Genomic DNA, 22,353 nt, shown 5'->3' with positions numbered 1-22,353 from the left:
AAATCTCCTCCTCAGCATCTCTTTGAGATGCTCCATGACATCTCAGCTGTGTTTCTGATCTTCTTGACTGGTAGGGATCTGCTACGGACTGAATGCTTGTGTCTCTCCAAAATTCATATATTAAAATTCTACCCCTGGGGCGCCTGGGTGGCTCAGTCCTTAAGTGTCTGCCTTCGGCTCAGGTCATGATCCCACGCTCCTGGGATCAAGCCCCACATGGGGCTCCCTGCTCTGTGGGAAGCCTGCTTCTCCCTCCCCCACTCCCCCTGCTTGTGTTCCCTCTCTCCCTGTCTCTCTCTCTGTCAAATAAATAAATAAAATCCTTTTAGAAAATTAAAAAAAAAAAATTCTACCCCCCAAGGTGATAACATTAGGAGGTGGACCTTTGAGAGGTGCCTTGGTCATGAGGGTGGAGCCCTCATTAATGGGATTAGTACTCTGATAAAAGACACTCTACAGAGCTCCCTAACCCTTTCTGCCTTCTGAGAATATAGTGAAAAGATAGCCATCTATGAACCAGGAAGCAGGCTCTCACCAGATACTGAATGAAGACTCCAGAACTGTGAAAAATAAATTTCTGTTGTTTATAAGCCACTCATCAATGGCTTTATTATAGCATCCAAATGAACTAAGACAGGATCCATACACCTTTTCAAGATAATTACTAAATCCCATTAGATCTATTAAAACATTTTTGGGGTGCCTGCATGGCTAAGTCAATTAAGGATCTTACTCTTGAATTCAGCTCAGATCATGATCTCAGGGTCGTGAGATTGAGCCCTGCATTGGGCTCTGTGTTGGGCATGGAGCCTGCTTAAGATTCTCTCTCTCTCCCTCTGCCCCTGCCCACCGTTCACTCTCTCTCTAAAAAAACAAACAAACAAAAAAACCCACATACCACATTTTCTAGCCTTCATGTTAAGTATGTGAGTGTGGTAAATTATAAAATATGGATACAAATTTTATATCCTTTTGCACTATCCTTCCAAATGATATGGGCCAGTTTTGTGACCTGTGTTGGGTATGAGACAATTAGCAAACATGACACAAAATGACAACTGTAAAGTACTTCTTTGTAGTTATTCACTTGCTGCTTTTGGAATCCACTTACAGGTGAAGGAGCCCAGCTTCGCCTATTATCAGCATGATGAGAGACATGTGGACATGACCACATTAATCCCATCATCCCTGCCGATACTGGGCCAAATAAGAAATAGAAGAATGAGGCCACCAACACCATCCAATCTAGTTCAGTGACCTGTTCTTTAACAGTTGATCTGGTCCAGATGGGTAGAAATACTCAACTAAACCACAAGATTGTGAGAAATAACACATGCTTGTTTTTAATCCACTAGTGAGTTTGGGATGATTTGTTGCATAGGAAATTTAACTGATAACAGGCAAGATAGTGTCAACTATAAAAGGAACCACTTAGTACGGAAACCCTTGAATAACATCTGTTCTTTTTAAATAGAATGGAAATTATCAGCCAGAGAATGAGATATCCCCAATGTATTAAGAAGTTGGTTAAGGAAATGGAGGATGTTCTTCAGCTCTCTCCTGGCCTACTGTTATCCTGACAGCCACAGGCCTCATGGGACTAGCCTCTCCATGTTGCATACTTCACAGACAAGCATACTAACCAGGAATATTTCACCTGATGAAAACACATTTCCTTTTATGTAGCTTTTCTTAGTGATATTAAAACTTCTCTTGCATATCCTTTGCAAATAAACTATGTAATGGTTAAATTGTGCAGTGAAGAAAATCTCATATATCAATCAGTTTTAAATAAGTTCTTTGTTCTAACAGAAATTCTAACAGAATTTCCTGTGTCCATACTGGGAAAACAATTAACTCAGTTTTCTCCTAATGGTAGAAAACCAAAATTTACGTGATTGGTATTTACAACAGCAGCTCTACAACAATTTGTATATTTAAATTTTCTTTTTTTTTTTTTGTATATTTAAATTTTCAAAGGAAAAATTATATCTGAGACAAAGATTGGTACATAATGGATGTATAAGTCAAATGGAAGAAACTCACTTTTCAGCTTTTATGACAGTGTTTGTTCACCATTTCTACAGACCATGCTGCTTTGACCAAATACCCTCAATTTCATAGGTCATTATAATGAAACTCGGACTAAGAGATAAAAAATAGCTTTCAGAATCTTGAAAAAATTTTATTCTGTATTGTTCGGTAAAATTACTCAGGTGACTAAGTTTTAACTACAGTCCTGGACTAGGTTTTGCTAATAAAATCTAGGACAAGACCCATTTATGCTTCCTGATTATTTATTATTGATACTAGGGTTTTTGCTCTTACTATATCAGAAAAGCAATCCTCTTTTTCCCTTTCACAAGACTGAACACATTCTATACCTTATCTTTAATATTCTGAATTCAAACACTTGAATTCAAACACTTTGAGGTTATCAGATTCTTATGCTTAAAGTCTTTTTTATCTTGTTCAACAGACATGCTTTTGTTCTATATTTCTCTATATAAAGTTGCAAATATTGATGCTGAATTCTCTCCTTTCTTTGCCATTCTTCTTATCCTGCCCATTTCCCGGTGGTTTGCTGTACTTTCTACCTACAAGTCATGTTATCTGTACTCATACTGAAGATTCCACATATTCTTACAGCTGTCCTACAAATCATCCTTAGAAATCTACTCTTCCTGTGAATTTTCAGGATGAGTTTGTTGCACTGTATTTGTTTTGTGTATTTTTATTAACTGGGAAATTCATTGAGACCAACTCTTTGTAATCAGAGGGAATTGGTGGCCTTAGTTTCTACTTGTTCTCTACTTGGCAGAAGTCGAATACAACTTCTATATTTCCAGCTAAATTCCACATTAAAGTGATTTTTTTTTTTCTAATTTTTCTCCTTGTGTCCATGAACTATATTTATTATTGCATCCATGAGGCTTATATACTACTTCTCTGGAAGACTGAAACTGATTTTCCTCCTCTCTGTACTGCCTGGCTCATTGGGTACTTGGAACAAATGGAATGAAATTTTTTTTAAAGATTTTATTTATTTATTTGAGAGAGAGCATGCATGTATGCACAGGGACAGTGAGGGAGGAGCAGATGGGGAGGGAGAGGGACAAGCAGACTCTGCTCTGAGTGTGGAGCCCAATGTCAGGCTCCATCACAGGACCCTGAGATCATGACCTGAGTCAAAACCAAGAGGTGGAGGTTTAACCGAATAGAGCCACCCAAGTGCCCCTAACAAAGAGAATGAATTCTTAAAATCTCTGTACTACATTGCTACCTTTCTTTCATTGTATTTTTGGTGCTACTGAAGAGCTAATAATTTTATATAAAATAATGCATTTCTTTATATATAGTTGATATATATCTTTCACATTCACTTTTTGTTTTTCACACATAAGTCGGTGGGGGGGCAGAGGGAGAGGGAGAGAGAGAATCTTAAGCAGGCTCCATACCCAGCAAGGAGCCTGACATGGGGTTCTATCTCACAACCCTGAATTCATGACCTGAGCCAAAATCAAGAGTCAGACACTTAACCAACTGAGCCACCCAGGCAGCCCTCACACTCACTTTAAAGTATGTTATTTTGACTTTTTAGTTTGTTTTAATAATTTCGTAGTTTTCTCTGCCATCATCTATAGATATTATCCCAACCATTTTGTATTTTTGCACTAAAATCTATTTTTATTTTTAAAATTAGCAATGAGTTATGGTAGCCTAATATAATTTGTTCAGAATCAAGAGTGATGCTTCCCATCTGACATACATTTATGTAATCACCTCATATAGTTCAATGTTTTTCCTTACTTTTAGCTCTTTTCATCTCAAATTCAATAACCAACAAAAATTAATGATATTTAAATGACCCCATTGCATAAAAAAATTACCCACTAACATGATCTGTTTTGTTCCATAATATTACTATTTTGTTTGTTTTTATATAGAATTTACACTTGTTAGAACTTTGATTTTCTCCATTTTTTAATCTATGAAATATAAGCATTAACTCTATTCAGTGTATCTCTGTAATTTGCAAAATCATCACCTCTTGGCCTTGTTAAAAAATGAAATAACCAGGTCCCAAATAAAAAATATGTTTCATTAGAATTGTGCTGAAATGTAGACATCTATATTTTTATTTTTAAGTATCTTGGATTATTCTGAAGCATGTAGTCCAGGGACTAAATTTAAGGAACAGTTGTTCAAATAATCTTCAGTTTTCTTTCTTATCTGATAGTATATATATTTCTGATTTCTGGTTTATACTTTTGAAAACAAATGAAAGTTATGCTGTAACATTCTTTAAAAATGGTTCCTTCTACCACCATAGTGACTCCTGCTTGCCTTCTATTTCCCCTCACATACTCATTTTAAGCAGAAGAGACTATAGTGCTTACCCTATTCCTGTCCCACTGTTGCCTCTTTGGTGTGGTGGGGATGGAGAGCATAACTGCCTCTTTAGATCAAGGCCCTCCTCATATGAAGAACTGGACTTAAGTTGCTGAACTCAAGGAATGGCATCCATGCTTCCTCCTCTCTACCTGAACCTGATTGAAAAGATGAGATTCTGGAATCTGATCCTATGCCTGACGCTATAAAAGATACAATTTCACTGGTCAGTTGAGGGGAGGAGAGTTTATTGTGAACATGGAAGGAATATAAGTAATTGTGGGCAGATGGCACACAATGATGATTTTAAAACTCGTCAGCATTTCTTTTTTGGACATTCTTTTCACAAAAACTGGAGTCTAACTTCTCACTTCTCAAAAATGGGCCAGCATACTGATTTGCTTTTAAATGAGAGGAAGTAGCGGAAGTGACACAGTTGGACATTTGCAAACAGGTTTCTCTCAGGTCTTTCTTTATTAGGATTTATGCCTTTGGAGCCCTGAGTATCTGTGGAGAATGTTTGACTCCCCTGAAGCTGCCTTGTCGGAGAGAGCATATAGAGAGAACAGAGGAGTGCAATCCCCTCCAGCTCCCAGATGTTCAAGTCTTCCCAGTTCAGAACCAGATACTTGACTAAAGAAGTCTTTGAGAGGATCCTCTGTCCCCAACCACTCTATCCATGCAATGTCATGAGAAATCCCAGCCAGAAACAATGAAAAAAGAATGTAAAAATTTAACACAAGTGATTTTTTTTAGTTATCTTAAAATTATTACTATAAATCTGCAAATTTTCTTAACTAATTCACCCTTTTAAAGAATGGGCACCTTCAAGTATATTTATTGTTTATTACATATATATATATATACTGTACACAATCAAACACTCTGAAAATACCTTGTTTGTTTGATTGGTTCATTTTTTTTTTTTTGCACAGTTAAATCAGCAATAAATGTAAAGTTGAGATTCATAGACAGACCTCTTGCTTTTAAACCCTATCCTGAACATTAGTTGTACAGATACATCCAAATCCAGACCCTAATTTTTTTACATTTTGTTAAAGTAAGTATTACTTTTAAAATAAAATTTTTAGCAGGACACAACACTTACATATTTCGTCATTTCCATTACAATTAACATTACAGTTCGAAAGTGTGAATTTGTATTAGCATGTTGAAAAGGAAGATCTATTACTTAAATTAACACAACCAAATAACCCTACATTTCGTTAATAATAAGACAGAAATACATCACCACGGTATACTTTTTAACTTGTAATTCCTTAGTTGGGATTTTATGAACTAGTATGGCATCTTAATCTCTGATACAGTGGAGAAAAAGAGTGCAATCCTATTGTCTACACATTGTCACAGATGACCTCTATCTAGTCCTATACTGATATCAATGCAGTATGATCTGTTATCTCAAAAGCAGAAAGTATACAAATGAGTTGGATACAATGCGAATTTCATTGAAAAATTTAAATATAGTATTCTTTACTATTTAGTAAGTATAGTAGTCTTCATTCAACTGCCTATATGTAAGGAATAGATCTAAAGAATAAAGGATTTTAAACATGGGTATCGGGGTGCCTGGGTGGCTCAGTCGGTTAAGCGGCTGCCTTCAGCTCGGGTCATGATCCTGGGGTCCTGGGATCGAGCCCTGCATCAGGCTCCTGGCTCAGCGGGAAGCCTGCTTCTCCCTCTCCCACTCCCCCTACTTGTGTTCCCTCTCTCCTGTCTCTCTCTCTGTCAAATAAATAAATAAAATCTTTAAAAATAAATAAATAAATAAATAAATAAATATGGGTATCATTTCAACTTATCAATTTTGTTGAAGAGTATGGGAAGATGATAAGCAAATTATGATTCTTTTCATAATTTCTCTTAAATCCATCTAATGCTTATAAATAAAATAATACATGTAAATAATATATTTATAATATAAACATAAACAATGCATAAACTCATTCATCGTGAAGGATATTTACTTTTTCATTCAAAGTATGATGCCAGATGAATGATTACTATCATTTTTGTGGATTGTACTTGGCAGATGAAAGCCAGGTTTGTCACCAGGCTATCGGGCTAGAGAACCGAAGTTGATTAGTTTCACTCTGTTCAAAATTACAGAAAGTGACCCGTTACAAGGTTAATCAGTAGATATATAGGAGATAGTTTGGTAATCATAGCACCTGGACAAAGAACGAATAGATTCTTTCTGACTAAATCCTCAAGTCTGAAATTTCAAACTTCCACTTTAAGAATGAAAATGACAAGTGAATGAAAATACCTGTGTTAATTGACCATGCGTACTACCTCTTCAAGTAATTCTGGAGACCATCTGAAATACATAACCAAATCAAATGAACATTAGAAGTTGGAGGTTTCTGTGAAAACCACATCATTTTCTTTATACAACTGTTACTTAGTCACCCAAATTATAACCCAACTATGGATTCATCTTTCCATAAAAGTATATACAAAGTCCCTCCAATTAGGTATAGCCATTTCTCAAATGTCAAAATACTACATTTACTCTTATGGGAAGAAAATTTGAAAGCACTGATTATTATGCTTCACATTCAGATGGTGGCCTTGCTTCTGACACCCTTTTTAAAGTTTCTGTTTCCATTATTAATGGTTTGATTAATTCCCTGCATGGAAACTTTCTAACAACAGATATTGTTAGTGCTATCATGTAGTTCTGTGTCATTCAACTCCATATTTAGTACCACCTTCCCATTTACTTTATCAACATGTTAGATTTGAATTTAATATCCATGTTTATTTACAGATTTATTGATTATATGTAGAAAATTTCAGTAAATGAATGGAATTGATTTTATTTGTAGCAAAATGGGTGATTTGTAGTTTACAGCACATTTCGCAACTCCACATTTCAGGATAACCTTAAATAAAAGACAATTTAGTCAAAATTACATTGTATATTCAAACAAATGGATATTTGATAATTTATTATTTACCTATTGACTATTTTAAAACAAAAGACCTCCCCCAAGTTTAACTATTATTTAAATAGTAATATGAAGGGGCACCTGGGTGGCTCAGTCGGTTAAGCGACTGCCTTCGGCTCAGGTCATGATCCTGGAGTCCCGGGATCGAGTCCCGTATCGGGCTCCCTGCTCGGCGGGGAGTCTGCTTCTCCCTCTGACCCTCTTCCCTCTCGTGCTCTCTGTCTCTCATTCTCTCTCTCAAATAAATAAATAAAATCTTAAAAAAAAATTAAAAAAATAAAAATAAATAAACAGTAATATGAAGAAGGAAAAAAACGCAGGACTGATGATTAAAATTGGGTTGAAGGAAATCAAAATATCTTTATAACATATTCCTGCTAAAGAGGATGTAAGGCCCTAACAATCATACTGTTTAGAAAACTGAGTTGCTAAATCATGTTGTAAAACTTAATGGCCATTCCTGTGACGTTATCTACAGCAATACAGAATATTGCTCCCTAAAATAGTATATAGTCATTAGGTCAAACAGAGGAGTTAACATTTGTAGAGCACCTGTGCTATGTAAAGCCCATTGCCTATTTTTAAAACAATTCTGTCATGAAGATAACACATTCTCATTTTACAGGTAACGCCCTAGGCCCGGACGTAGTGAATAACATACTCTGTTTCAGTCAGACCTAGTGTTCATGTGCCCTACCCAAGAAAGCATCTCCATCTGTGTACTCCCTCCATCTCTATTTACAGATTATGAAACATGCACCATGTGAATAACTCTAATGTGTAGGGAATAACATGTAAAGCTTCCAATTATAATGCAATCTATTATTATAAAGATTCTACTTAAACAAAATCATACAGCAATACATTTCTATATATGCCTTTAAATCCTGTAACAGCACAATTTTTATAAAAGATTTCCATCTTAAAAAAATGGGTTCCATAGGGGTGCCTGGGTAACTCAGTCGGTTAAGCGTCTGCCTTCGGCTCAGGTCATGATCCCAGGGTCCTGGGATCGAGCCCCACATCGGGCTCCCTGTTCAGCGGAGAGCCTGCTTCAATGGGTTCCATCATATTTGCTCATGAAATATGTTTATTTCTTTGGTTATTAACCTATCAAATTTTAAAATATATTGTTTTACTTGCTCCATGATTGTAGATATAATTTAATAGTTATTTGTAATTGTTTGGATAAATGTAAAAAAATACATGTGCTAAATTAATATTTTATATTTCTGTGGCTTAAAATATGGTGCCTGATAGACACAGTTTATGTTGAGTTAAATTTAATGCAGTTTTTGATAGAACAAAGAAATAAAAGAATTTCGATAACAAAAATAAAAATAAATTTTAAGTTTAGAAGTCTGTATAAATGTTGAAAGATCTAATGGAAATCTGAGGAAATAATACCTGAGATATCCTGGAAAAGGAAACATTGACAAAATTTTCCACTCTAACACCTTTAACATTTTTTTGTTTTAAATTTATATGGATAGAAATACATAAATAGAAACAACTGAAAATCAAAATGTGTATTTTCAAAAATATTGGCATATTCAAATAGATACAACTCAAGGCTCCATTTTTTTTTTTAAACAGCTATATATTCCATGAAAGATATTTATTAATTTCCTTAGGAGCAAGTGAGAAAGAACCAGCAAATATCAACATTAGCCACTGTGAACATTTATGGTAGCATGGACTAAGGAAGCTTCTCTGAAGATTGCTCATGGAGAATTTCTGGAACTCATCAGCAGACAGTATTCTCCCTAACATGTACATTAATGAGGGAAAAAGAAAGTTGTATCCAAGTTTGGTTGTTGAAAGTAGTTTAGGTTTTATTATCTGCATCACCTTAAAAGAAAGGGCTTTAAATGAAGGTAATGCACTGCTTCTTATCACAAATTGGGAAGTATTAAAATGCATAATTAAAATATATAACTTGAAAGTAGGGTAATACATTGGAAAGCAAAACATTCATTAGGGGCGCCTAGGTGGCTCAGTCATTAAGCGTCTGCCTTCGGTTCAGGTCATGATCCCAGGGTCCTGGGATCGAGCCCCGCATCGGGCTCCCTGCCCCGTGGGAGGCCTGCTTCTCCCTCTCCCACTCCTCCTACTCGTGTTCTCTCTCTCGCTGTGTCTCTGTCTGTCAAATAAATAAATAAAATCTTAAAAAAAAAATTCATTAAATGCAGTGAGTTTGGCAATGAATGCATTGTTCTATGTGCTGGGTGTGGCTGACCACCTGAAATAGATAAAAAATAATTTTGATTATAGAAAAACACAGGATCCCAGGAAGATATACTGAGATATTCTGAGAAACATTTAATAATAGTCATGTGGCAAATAGACTTTCATGTTTGGCTGACTGATTCATTTCCATGTTTAGTCTTTAGTAGAAAACACAGGTTTTACCAGAGCACAATCCAATACAGCGTTCGGTTCTCTCATGCTTCTGAAAAGTTTGAGATACATATTTTGGATGCAATTCTACTGATTGCATAGAGCAATACAGATGTAACCAGCTATCATGAGAGAAGGCTGCTGCTGGAAAATCCCCAAGGAAGATGGGAGATAACTCTAACCTTGCAGAGTATCCTGATGATTATCAAACATCACATGGTGAAAAGAAAAAGAATGGCATCAAGCAATATAGGCATTGTTGATTATTTTCAGACAATTATGTCAATATAGAAAGAAGGGAGGATAATAAGAGTACTCAGTGGGGGTGTATGCATGATGGTGTGGGGCAGTTTTGTCCTACAGTATATTAGATTTGATAAGTTCTTTTTTAAAAATTTTATCGTTATGCTAATCACCATACATTACATCATTAGTTTTTGATGTAGTGTTCCATGATTCATTGCTCCATTCAGTATGTGCCCTCTTTAATACCCATCACCAGGCTAACCCATCCCCCCAAACCCCTCCCCTCTAGAACCCTCAGTTTGTTTCTCAGAGTCCATAGTCTCTCATGGTTCATCTCCCCCTCTGATTTCCCCCCCTTCATTTTTCCCTTCCTGCTATCTTCTTCTTCTTCTTCTTTTTTTTTTTTTTTAAACATATAATGTATTATTTGTTTCAGAGGTACAGGTCTGTGATTCAACAGTCGTACACAATTCACAACACTCTCCATAGCACATACCCTCCCCAATGTCTATCACCCAGCCACCCCATCCCTCCCACCCACCACACCAGCAACCCTCAGTTTGTTTCCTGAGATTAAGAATTCCTCATATCAGTGAGATCATATGATACATGTCTTTCTCTGATTGACTTATTTCGCTCAGCATAATACCCTCCAGTTCCATCCACATTGTTGCAAATGGCAAGATTTCGTTCCTTTTGATGGCTGCATAATATTCCATTGTATGTGTATATATATATACCACATCTTCTTTATCCATTCATCTGTTGATGGACTTTGATAAGTTCTTTATAGATTTTGGATACTGACCTTTTAGTAGATAGGTCATTTGCAAATATCTTCTCTCATTCTGTTGGTCACCTTTTAATTTTGTTGATTGTTTCCTTCACTGTGCAGAAGTTTTTTTATCTTTATGAAGTCCCAATAGTTCATTTGTGCTTCTGTTTCCTTTGCTTCAGGAGACTTGTCTAGTAAGGAGTTGCCATAGTCGGGGGTCAAAGAGGATGCTACCAATGTTCCCCCTAGGATTTTGATGTTTTTGTCTCATATTTAGGTCTTTCATCCATTTTGAATTTATTTTTATGTAGGGCAAAAGAAAGTGATCCAGTTTCATTCTTTTGCATGTAGCCATACAGTTCTCCCAGCCCCATTTGTTGAAGAGACTCATTGGATAGTCTTTCCAGCTTTGTCAAAGATTATGCTTCTGAAAAGTTTGACTGAACAGTGGTGGGTCCATTTCTGGGTTCTCTATTCTGTTCCATTGATCTATGTGTCTATTTTTGTGCCAGTACCATACTGTCTTGATCATTACAGCTTCATAATATAACTTGAAGTCAAGGATTGTGATGCTTCCCACTTTGCTTTTCTTTTTCAACATTACTTTGACTATTGGGGGTCTTTTGTGGTTCCATACAATTTTAAGATTATTCTAGCTCTGCAAAAGTGCTCCTATTACTTTAATCAGGATGGCACTGAATCTGCGGACTACTTTGGGTACTATAAACATTTTAACAATATTTATTTTTCTAATCCACGAGCATGGAATGTTTTTCCATTTCTTTGTGTCTTCTTCAATTTATTTCTTAAGTGTCCTGTAGTTTTCAGCATACAGATCTTTTAACTGTTTGGTTAGGTTTATTCCTAGGTATCTTATGTTTTTTTGGTGCAGTTGTAAAAAGGATCAATTCCCCTTGACTTCTCTTTCTGCTGCTTCATTATTGGTGTACAGAAATGCAACAGATTATGATTTTTGTATCCTGTAACTTTGCTGAGTTTGTGAATCAGTTCCAGCAATTTTTTGGTGGAGTCTTTCAGGTTTTCTACAGAGTATCATGTTGTCTCCAAAGAGTGGAATTTTGACTTTTTCTTTGATGATTTGGATGCCTTTTACTTCTTTTTATTGTCTGATTGCTGAGGCTAGAACTTCCAGTACTATGTTAAGTAGCAATGGTGAGAGTGGACATCCCTGCCTTGTTCCTGACCTGATATCTCAAGTTTCTTAATTGTTTTGAAAATTCAGTTATTTAAAAAATCTCAGTTTTCACTTATTCATGTTTTCTGGTATAGAAATTTGATTCTCTACTTATAAAATAAGTAAGTCATGGTGATGTTATGTACAGCATTGTGACTCTAGTTATACTGTGTATTTGAAAGTTGCTAAAAGAGTAGATCTTAAAAGTTCTCGTCATAAAAAAACGCTATGTATGGCAATGGATGTTAACTAGACCTATTATGATGATCATTTTGCAATATTTCCAAATATTAAAACATTATATTGTACACCCGAAACTAATATAATGTTTTAGGTCAATTACATCACCATTAAAAAAATCTTTTTCTTTAATGATAACAACTAGATGGAAAGTTTTTTTTTCTATTCAGTAGATTTAATGTATATTTAAATACTATTTTAATTCATAATTTCTCTCAACCTTCTCTCATTACTTCTTTCATTTGAGTTTTGGACTATATATTTTTTTGACATTTTAGGTAGGCTCCATGCCCAAAATGGGGCTCAAACCCATGACCCTGAGATCAAGAGTTGCATGCTCTACCAACTAAGCCAGCCAGGTACCTCTGGACTAATTTTTTTATAACTAAGCCTGGACCTCCCACCCCCACCCCCACCCCACATTCACACAGAGTAGAAAATACTTCTGGCTGCATGGTAAAATAACAACTAATGAAAATGTTAAGTAAATCTATATTTTAAAAACTCAGAGTTTTGAAAGAAATTCTTTAAAATTGGTATTTCTTTAGTCAGTAAGATGTTTCATTTTAAAATTCTATTTAAAATATATTCAACAATTGATAGATTTTGAGTAAAGGAAGGCTAAAATTTTGATTAAGAATGAAATTTTTGTCTTGAATATGTGTGAATAATGTCCCTCAATTGTGAATGTAGTAGTTAATTTATTTTTCCTCTTTGGAATCTCATAAGTATTAATTCTATTTGCAAAGTACACAAATAGGTTATTATCACATTCATCCATCAAAATCAGTTACTATCCAACCAAGTAATAAAATTAATTGTTCCCTATATTGGATTTCTTTCTTCCTTTCTTCCCTTCCTTCCTTCCTTCCTTCCTTCCTTCCTTCCTTCCTTCCTTCCTTCCTTCTTCCTTCCTTCCTTCCTTCCTTCCTTTCTTCTTTACAATACAAATTTTTATTTAGGTTTGGTCAGTATAGGTAAGATATATTGGAGTCACAGAGCAATATGCATTAACAGGATACAACAGTTAATAAAAACTGAGTAACTATACACATAAATTTCTTAAACATTCAGTCACCTAAAGAGAAAAGGCACAGATGTATGATGGGAAAAACTGTATCTAACCCTTAAACTACTATAGGACTCTATCAGCAAGTCCAACTTTTATGATAAAACTACTGTACTGGGCAAACTTGGCAGTCATAAAACTATATCTACTCTAACAGCTAACTCGAGCATGGGTAAGAATGCCTGTACATAGCACAGGTCCTAAGATAGACACAGATTTCTGCAGAGATAATTGTGTTATGCTTTAAAGAAAGATGTCCATTTATAACTATACATTAACTCATGTAACAGTAACGTGACACTACACAAAATGTCCTTTTAACAACAAAGTAATTAACTTAAAATTTCCAAAGTGACAGAGGTATTGAAACAAAGAAAAAAAAAAAACACCCACAAAAAAAGGTAAATTGTGACAAAAGTATGTGTTTATTTCCTGAACAGAATCTCCCCCAAATTAAATGGCACTGTATGAAAATTTGTTGGAAAAAATATTACAAAACTGAACCCTGCACATTTACACTTGAGTCCAAGCCATTCTGAACATGGCAGGAACCCACAGTTCAGTTACCTTTCCCATTCACTGTTTTCTCCTCTTGAGGGTCATGATTAGAGTCTGTGTCATTTGAGTGGTGTGTGAGAGTTTTCATTACCAGTGAAAAGTCTACACTTTCATACCCTGCACTGAGTTGGTTTGCATAACTACTACTTCCTCTGCCAGTTCTCTCCTCTGAGCTGTTGGAAGCTTTATTACCATTCCCTGGAGAAAAAGGGAAGTCATTTCTGGCTATGTCTCTCTTCCTGTGAAATCTGGACCCAGATGTCCTCTTCTAGGAGGAACTGCCATTACTTGGTCCATTGGCCAGCCAACTGGAGTCTTTACCTGTGGCCTCTGCCTGTCATACAGGCTCAGAAGATGTAGTCCTGCTGGTACTTGGGGCTGGAGTGTGAGACTGTGACTGTTGGTACTGAGCCAACTACCAGCATATCTCTTTCAGTTGCTGCTGAAGAACTAGAACGGTGCTCAGCATACCTTCTACTTCTATCAAGTTGAATGATGAAGACATTCAGTTCATTCTGACTGCATTTAAGTTCCTGGCTATATTTTTTCTGTAAAGCCAACTCTGCTTCAAGGTGTGCAACACATCCCTGGGACAGCTGAATTACAAGCTCTTGATTCTCCTTGGTTTAAGCATTCAACACTTTGCCATTAACGCTTTGCCTGTTTGGCTCATTTGAGTTTAGAACCGAAAGTTCAACAACAATGATGAAGTCCATAGTCTTTATTTATTTATTTTTTTATTCTTATGTTAATCCCCATACATTACATCATTAGTTTTAGATGAAGTGTTCCATGATTCATTGTTTGTGCATAACACCCAGTGCTCCATGCAGAATGTGCCCTCCTCAATACCCACCACCAGGCTAACCCATCCTCCCACCCCCCTCCCCTCTAGAACCCTCAGTTTGTTTTTCAGAGTCCATCGTCTCTCATGGTTCGTCCACCCCTCCGATTTCCCCCGCTTCATTCTTCCCCTCCCGCTACCTTCTTCTTCTTCTTTTTTTTTTCTTAACATATATTGCATTATTTGTTTCAGAGGTACAGATCTGAGATTCAACAGTCTTGCACAATTCACAGCGCTTACCAGAGCACATACCCTCCCCAGTGTCTATCACCCAGTCACCCCATCCCTCCCACCCCACCCCCCACTCCAGCAACCCTCAGTTTGTTTCCTGCGATTAAGAATTCCTCATATCAGTGAGATCATATGATACATGTCTTTCTCTGTTTGACTTATTTCACTCAGCATAATACCCTCCAGTTCCATCCACGTCGTTGCAAATGGCAAGATCTCATTCCTTTTGATGGCTGCCTAATATTCCATTGTATATATATACCGCTTCTTCTTTATCCATTCATCTGTCGATGGACATCTTGGCTCTTTCCACAGTTTGGCTATTGTGGACATTGCTGCTATAAACATCGGGGTGCATGTAGCCCTTCGGATCCCTACTTTTGTATCTTTGGGGTAAATACCCAGTAGTGCAATTGCTGGATCATATGGTAGCTCTATTTTCAACTTTTTGAGGAACCTCCATACTGTTTTCCAGAGTGGCTGCACCAGCTTGCATTCCCACCAACAGTGTAGGAGGGTTCCCCTTTCTCCGCATCCCCGCCAACATCTGTCATTTCCTGACTTGTTTGAAGTCCATAGTCTTATTGACAAAACTGATATACAGTGTCTCTCAGTCAGTATGCTCAAGGTTAAGAGTGATGCATATTCCATTTTCACCTTTTACTGGAATTTTACATGTTCAATTCATGATTTTAAATTTCTAGGTTTTCATTCCTCCAAACTGTCTGAAGACACAGTGTGCCCAGATTTGAGACTTCTCTTTCTCTGTCTAGTTTCTTCAAACAGAAAGATTTCTCAAGTGTCTACAAGTTCTAGAAGGGAAATTTTTTGGAAGTGGCCACTTCTTCGGAATAGTTCCACACCATCAGCCTCTGAAACAAGGGTAAGAGGAAGAGAAAACAGCCAAACACAAGGTTCATCTGGTAAGTTTTACATGAACAATTTCAAGCTGGAAATTATAAGAATGTGGCTTTTTTTTTTTGCTCAAAAAGTCTAAGTCTTGCTGTGGAAAGGAGTACTTGGCTGTCCCACCACAGCTTTTTCCTAGTGGGATGGTCAGGGAAGTCTTGACTGGGGAGTATGACTGTTTACCTATCAGGCATAAACTTCCAGGTACACAGTTATTTCAGGCTTGTTCCAGTTTGTCTTTAGTCTCTTCCAATTCACCTTTCATTTTTAGGAAAAACCATTGATCACTGCGTCTACCATTGTTCATCTCATTTGGGTAACGCTTGGCTGCTGGACTTGCTTGAGGTACTGGATTTGAGTAGTATATAATTGTATCTCCTGCTCCTTGGTTGCTAGTCACATTACACGGATTTTTCCCTGTGTGCGGACTTTTGTTGCTGCTTTAGTTTTTCTTTAGACTCCCTTAAGCCAGTTGCATCATTAGAATTAAGATCTGTGTACTTGCTCTCCAAAGCTTGGACATATGCTTCATATTGTTTCCATCTTAGAATTAACTCATCTTGTGCCATAATTTTGAAGTCTACTTCACTCAGTCAAACCTTTTTGAGAAGAGGTTCCTCAATGCTCAGCTTGAATCCTCTCCAGACAGAGGCCAGCGCCAGTCACATAGGCCAAAGCAGCACTGTCCACTTGCAACCCAGGCCACCAGACTGTGCTACCCCGGCCTCCCAACTCCTCTTCCTGTCACAGCCCCTGTGCCCCTCTTCCTGTACTGGATTTCTTTCTATCTATCATCTATCTATCTATCTATCTATCTATCTATCTATCTATCTATCTACCTACCTATTTAGATTTTATGTATTTGAAACAGAGAGTGAGCATGAGAGAGAGAGCACGAGCGGGTGGGAGAACACAAGCAGGGGAGCAGCAGAGGGAGAGGGAGAAGCAGACTCCTCACTGAGCAGGGAGCCTAATGCGGGGCTCGATCCCAGAACCCTGGGATCATGACCTGAGCCGAAGGCAGATGCTTAACTGACTGAGCCACCCAGGTGCCCAATGTATTTCTTTTTATTGTCTTTAAAACAACATTAATTTTCCCCTGAAAAATAAAAGTTCTAATTGTATGTAGATGGATTCTTCTAACACTGGATGTTATGAAGACACTGTTAGTCCCCACTTGTGAACCAGAAAATACTATATCAGTTTTGACGAATTTTATTTGACCCCATGACACAGATGTTCAGTGTATGTTGCTAATTGTATGTGAGTAGTTGTGTATATATGCATGTATACATATACACATATATGCATACACATATGCTGGTAATACTTATAATTTTGTAACTATAATTTGTAAAGTCATGGATGCTTAAGGATTGTTCTAAAAACCAGGTAATATTCAAATACAGTATTACAATTTTGAAAAGTAATGTATGCAAATTATAGAATTTCCTCGACAGATTGTTATAATAACAAATAGATATATAGTACTGTATTTTCCATAGTAACAGCATAGACTTAAGTAACCAAATACAGGATAATTTCTTTTTAATGTTCATTTCCATACCCATCTTTATAATGTCCGTACCCATCTTTTATTTTTTTTCAATTTTTCATTTTTTTATTTTTTAATTTTATTATGTTATGTTCATCACCATACATTACATCATTAGTTTTTGATGTAGTGTTCCATGGTTCATTGTTTGCATATAACACCAAGTGCTCCATTCAATACGTGCCCTCTTTAATACCTTTGGCCATACCCATCTTTTTAATGTTCATACCATAACCATCCACCCCCATCCACATACATGATAAAAGTTTGTTTTCTGTATATACATTATTGGTTATACCTCCTTATCAATAATAATAATAATAAAGGCTTGACTATATTACTCTAATATGTCTAAATATAGGTACATCCTAAAAATTTGGAAATGATTGAAATTTTGGTTTTCTGTTGATTATTTGCTGTTGTTTATGTTATGGTTTGATTTTCATGAAATGTTATATTATACACATATGACAGACAAATGTAGAGATACTTATATCTTTCTAATTTTATATGCAGATTAATTCTTATCATTGAGAGAATTGACTTAGATCTCTCAAATTCAGATGTGGAAGCATATATATGTATATCTGGGTCCTCAACATTATCATAATTGACATTTGGGACCAAATAAGTAATTATGGGAGGTTGTCCTGTACACTATAGGATGTTTAACAGCATCCCTGGTCTCTATATCCACTAAATGCTAATAGTAACCAACACCACTCTCAGCTGAGACAAGGAATGAATGTATATAACTCAAGCAGTGTGTAGCAAAGATGTTTCCAGATGTTGCTAAATATTCCCCAGGAGACAGATTGGCTCCTCTTGTGAACAGCTGGTCTAATGTTTTAAAAATATTCATCACCAGCCAAATATATATATTAAAGATGGTAAGGAATAGATTGAATATTTAAGCATTTGAACTATTTGAAAAATATAAATCTTTGATGGGTTTTCATGGACTCTTCTAATCATTCAAATCTTGGGTCTTTTTAAAAATATTAGATAAGGGCGCCTGGGTGGCTCAGTTGGTTAAGCGACTGCCTTCGGCTCAGGTCATGATCCTGGAGTCCCTGGATCGAGTCCCGCATTGGGCTCCCTGCTCGGCGGGAAGCCTGTTTCTCCCTCTCCCACTCCCCCTGCTTGTGTTCCCTGTCTCACTGTGTCTCTCTCTGTCAAATAAATAAATAAAATCTTTAAAAAAAATAAAATAAAAAAATAAAAATATTAGATAAATCAGCAAATTTCTTTCCTAAAAAATAAGTCATTTAATAATATGTAATAAAAAATCACACGATATATATGTTAGGAACTTTAAAGGGTCTAAGATTTCATACTATATACAAGCTAATGAATTTGCTTGCCAAAGTTTTATGTATGTTGATAGATTCCTGAGTTAAAAATGGACAGTTTATTGCTAATCCATAGCAGTAGCCAGATATCCACTTATTTGTGTTAGTTCCCCAAGTCCCATTTTAGTGGGGAGACACAAAGAGAGCCACATGATAACTGCACATATACGGTGGATTATATTATAGCAGAGGAACTCTGTGTTTAGAGAAATCAAATCTCTTCTTTTTTTTTTTTTTTAAGATTTTATTTATTTATTTGACAGAGAGACACAGTGAGAGAGGGAACACAAGCAGGGGGAGTGGGAGAGGGAGAAGCAGGCTTCCCGTCAAGCAGGGAGCCCGATGTGGGGCTTGATCCCAGGACTCTGGGATCATGACCTGAGCCGAAGGCAGTCGCTTAACCAACTGAGCCACCCAGGCGCCCAGAAATCAAATCTCTTCTAATTAGAAATTAGTGTACCTTTCCTTTGTTCCAGAAGTAACAATATTTCTATCTTGAAGGCCATCTGGTATGAAAATATCCTTGCAAAAAAGTCTGGAAGAATAGCAGCCAGTGCTTTGAGCCCTGGGTGTTATACGCAACTAATGAATCATTGAACACTACATCAAAAACTAAAAGCAAAAACAAAAAACCCCATGAGACCCAGGGAGAATTGTTTCTCAACAGGTACTACATATAGATTACATTAAGTATAAACTCAAATTTAATTACTGCTAAATAAATGTTGAAGCAATTTGAAATCAAATATGCGTGACATACACTGACTTTATCACCAGAATGAAAATATAAAACCTTTATAAGATATATAGCTGCTGGCCTCAAATTTTAAAACAAAAGTAATCATGCTTTTAATTACCCACCTGTATTCCATTTCTAGAAAAAAAGTACCCTCTGGTAATTACAGAATCATATTTGAGAGCTAGCCTGCCTAGATTCAAGTTTTGGGTTAGCTACTTACCAGTCACATGACTTCAGAAGAGTTTTCTTTTTTAACTGTTCATCCTTCAGCCTTAGTTTCTTCTGTAAAAGAGGGGAAGACACTAGTACCTATCACATCAGCTGTTGCTAAAATTATATGTGGTGATTCACACAATGTATATTGCATAGGACAAAATAAATTCTTAATAACTGCCATTCAGTGTTATTTATTTTTCACTGTATGAGTGTATCAGTGTGCAAGTCACTAGAGCAAGGATTGAAATGCCAAGGTAAATAAGACATGATCCTTGATCTCATGAAGATGAGGGTTGTTGGATGCAAGAACATTCACCAAAAGTCATTTATTTTATCTTTACATATGGTAAAGATATGTAGAAAATTATGGTGTTTGGGAGGTTGAATAGAAAATAAAATGTAGTAATATCATTGCTTTTCTTTTTAACCATTTAACTTAAACTTATGGTTAAGACACTCATTCTAAAAAAAATTGATTACATAGTATGTCATTGCTTTATTTTAGCCACTTAGAAAAATAAGAATTTTTTTTTTTTTAAAGATTTTATTTATTCATTTGACAGAGACACAGTGAGAGAGGGAATACAAGCAGGGGGAGTGGGAGAGGGAGAAGCAGGCTTCCCGCGGAGCAGGGAGCCCGATGCGGGGCTCGATCCCAGGACGCTGGGATCAGGACCTGAGCCGAAGGCAGACGCTTAACCGTTGCTTAATGACTGAGCCACCCAGGAGCCCCAAGAATGGCTCTAACATTTATTTTATTACTGTTTCCTTAAAACAATTTTAAGTTCTTTTCCCTCTACATATAATTTCTAGGAAACTAAATTTATCTCAAATTGGTTCTTATATTAATTTCTGTTTCTCTGAATATTTTTGTGATGTTTCTGGGTTTAATTGCAGGCTACTTGATTTTTTTTTTTAAATCTCTAACTTGTCCTTAGCATTAATATTCCAAAATAGAGGTAAGCTTCATATTCTTGATATTTTCTAGCATCACTTCAGATTTTTTTATATCTTTGGCAATTTGGCATACTGTTTTACTTGAATAATCCTCCACCTTCCTGATTCAGTTTACATACCAACTCAGCCAAAATTCTCTTTGATCATCCTAATGAAAATTTAGCATATATGAATTTCTATAATTCTTCCATCTTTCATCAATTATTTGTTTATCTAATCAATATTTGCTACACATTAACTATGTGCCAAGCACTCTGCAATGTGCCTAAAGAGAGATTAAATATAGTACCACCCCTTCCTCTCCATGAACATGAGGTTTAGAAATGAATATTGAGGGGTGCCTGTGTGGTGTAGTCCGTTAAGCAGCAGACTCAGTTTCGGCTCAGGTCATGATCTCGGGGTCATGAGACTGAGCTCTGCATAGGGCTCCATGCTCAGCACAGAATCTGCTTAAGACTCTGTCTCCCTCTTCTTCTTCCCCTCCCACCCTCACTCTTTCTCCCTCTCTAAAATAAATAAATCTTAAAAAATAAGTGAATATTGATATGCAAACTCACTATTTTCATTTCATTTAATGACTATGTCAAGTGTTAGTCATGTGCATAGGAGCACACAAAGTGAGGAATAAGCTTGTACTTGAAAATAATAGGACACATGGGGCACCTGGGTGGCTCAGTCGTTAAGCGTCTGCCTTCGGCTCAGGTCATGATCCCAGGGTCCTGAGATTAAGCCCCACATTAGGCTCCCTGCTCGGCGGGAAGCCTGCTTCTCCCTCTCCCCCTGCTTGTGTTCCCTCTCTTGCTGTCCCTGTCAAATAAATAAAATCTTAAAAAAAAAAAAAAAAGAATTATGAGTCCAATCAGATTTTCTTTCCCTTAAAAGCATTTGATCTTTTATGTGGGTGTCCAAAATAATTTTTTAACTATTCTGAAAACACAATAATTTCACTGAGATATGTCTCACTGTTGAACATTTTAGATTTTGTTTCACTATATAATGTGTATGCTTTTAAAATATGTGTATTTGAGCTTTCATTCAGGAAATTTTTCTTAAATGAATGAGTTTTAATATTTTTTCTTCGATTGATTTAATCATTTTGGCAGAACTGTTTTATTGTTTATCTCCTTCACCATAACTCTAGAAACTTTTTGCCTTTTTTTTCGCTTCTATATCATTATTTTAGCTCATCATTTTTTATTCCCTGTGATTTCTGTTATGTCAGTTCACTCCTGTACACCTTTGAGTGTAGTCTTTTTAAAATGATTTTTTTTGTTTTATTTCTAGGTTCTGTCACCTTTCTTGTAACACTGTGCTATAGTTCAACCATTGATTTTAAACACTTAACACATTCTGTTCATAGGAATCACTTTATCATTTTCTTAATTTGTTATAACTCACTTTGAAATATTGTTGCTATTCTCATCTGCCCTGACACCATATTTTTCGTGTGTGTGTGTGTGTGTGTGTGTGTGTTTAATTAACTTTTGGACTTCACTAATTTTCACCTTTTGTTACAAAATACATATAGGTGAATTGATAATCATTCTTACTGATTTTTCATGATTAAAAGAGTTGGCTTTTCCTAGATTATTAGGAAGAACTTTCCACATACAGTGAAGTGATAGAGCAGGTTGGCTTCCCCAGTCTAACAACTGATATCCAGACCATTCCCTTTGTATTTTTACCATGAGGTATTGAAA

The 22,353-nt window shown here is 36.2% G+C and overlaps 1 pseudogene; it reads right to left on the bottom strand.

The window, feature by feature from the left end:
* Positions 1-15,737: 15,737 nt before the first annotated feature.
* LOC123862173 (pre-mRNA-splicing regulator WTAP-like) lies at positions 15,738-17,595 on the bottom strand (annotated as a pseudogene).
* Between the last annotated feature and the right edge of the window lie 4,758 nt (positions 17,596-22,353).

Source organism: Mirounga angustirostris, unplaced genomic scaffold, assembly GCF_029215605.1.
Source record: "Mirounga angustirostris isolate CCGP_5_RB_7025 unplaced genomic scaffold, mMirAng1.0.hap1 SCAF_9, whole genome shotgun sequence".
NCBI lineage: Eukaryota > Metazoa > Chordata > Mammalia > Carnivora > Phocidae > Mirounga > Mirounga angustirostris.
This window is presented reverse-complemented; position numbering and strand designations above follow the sequence as displayed.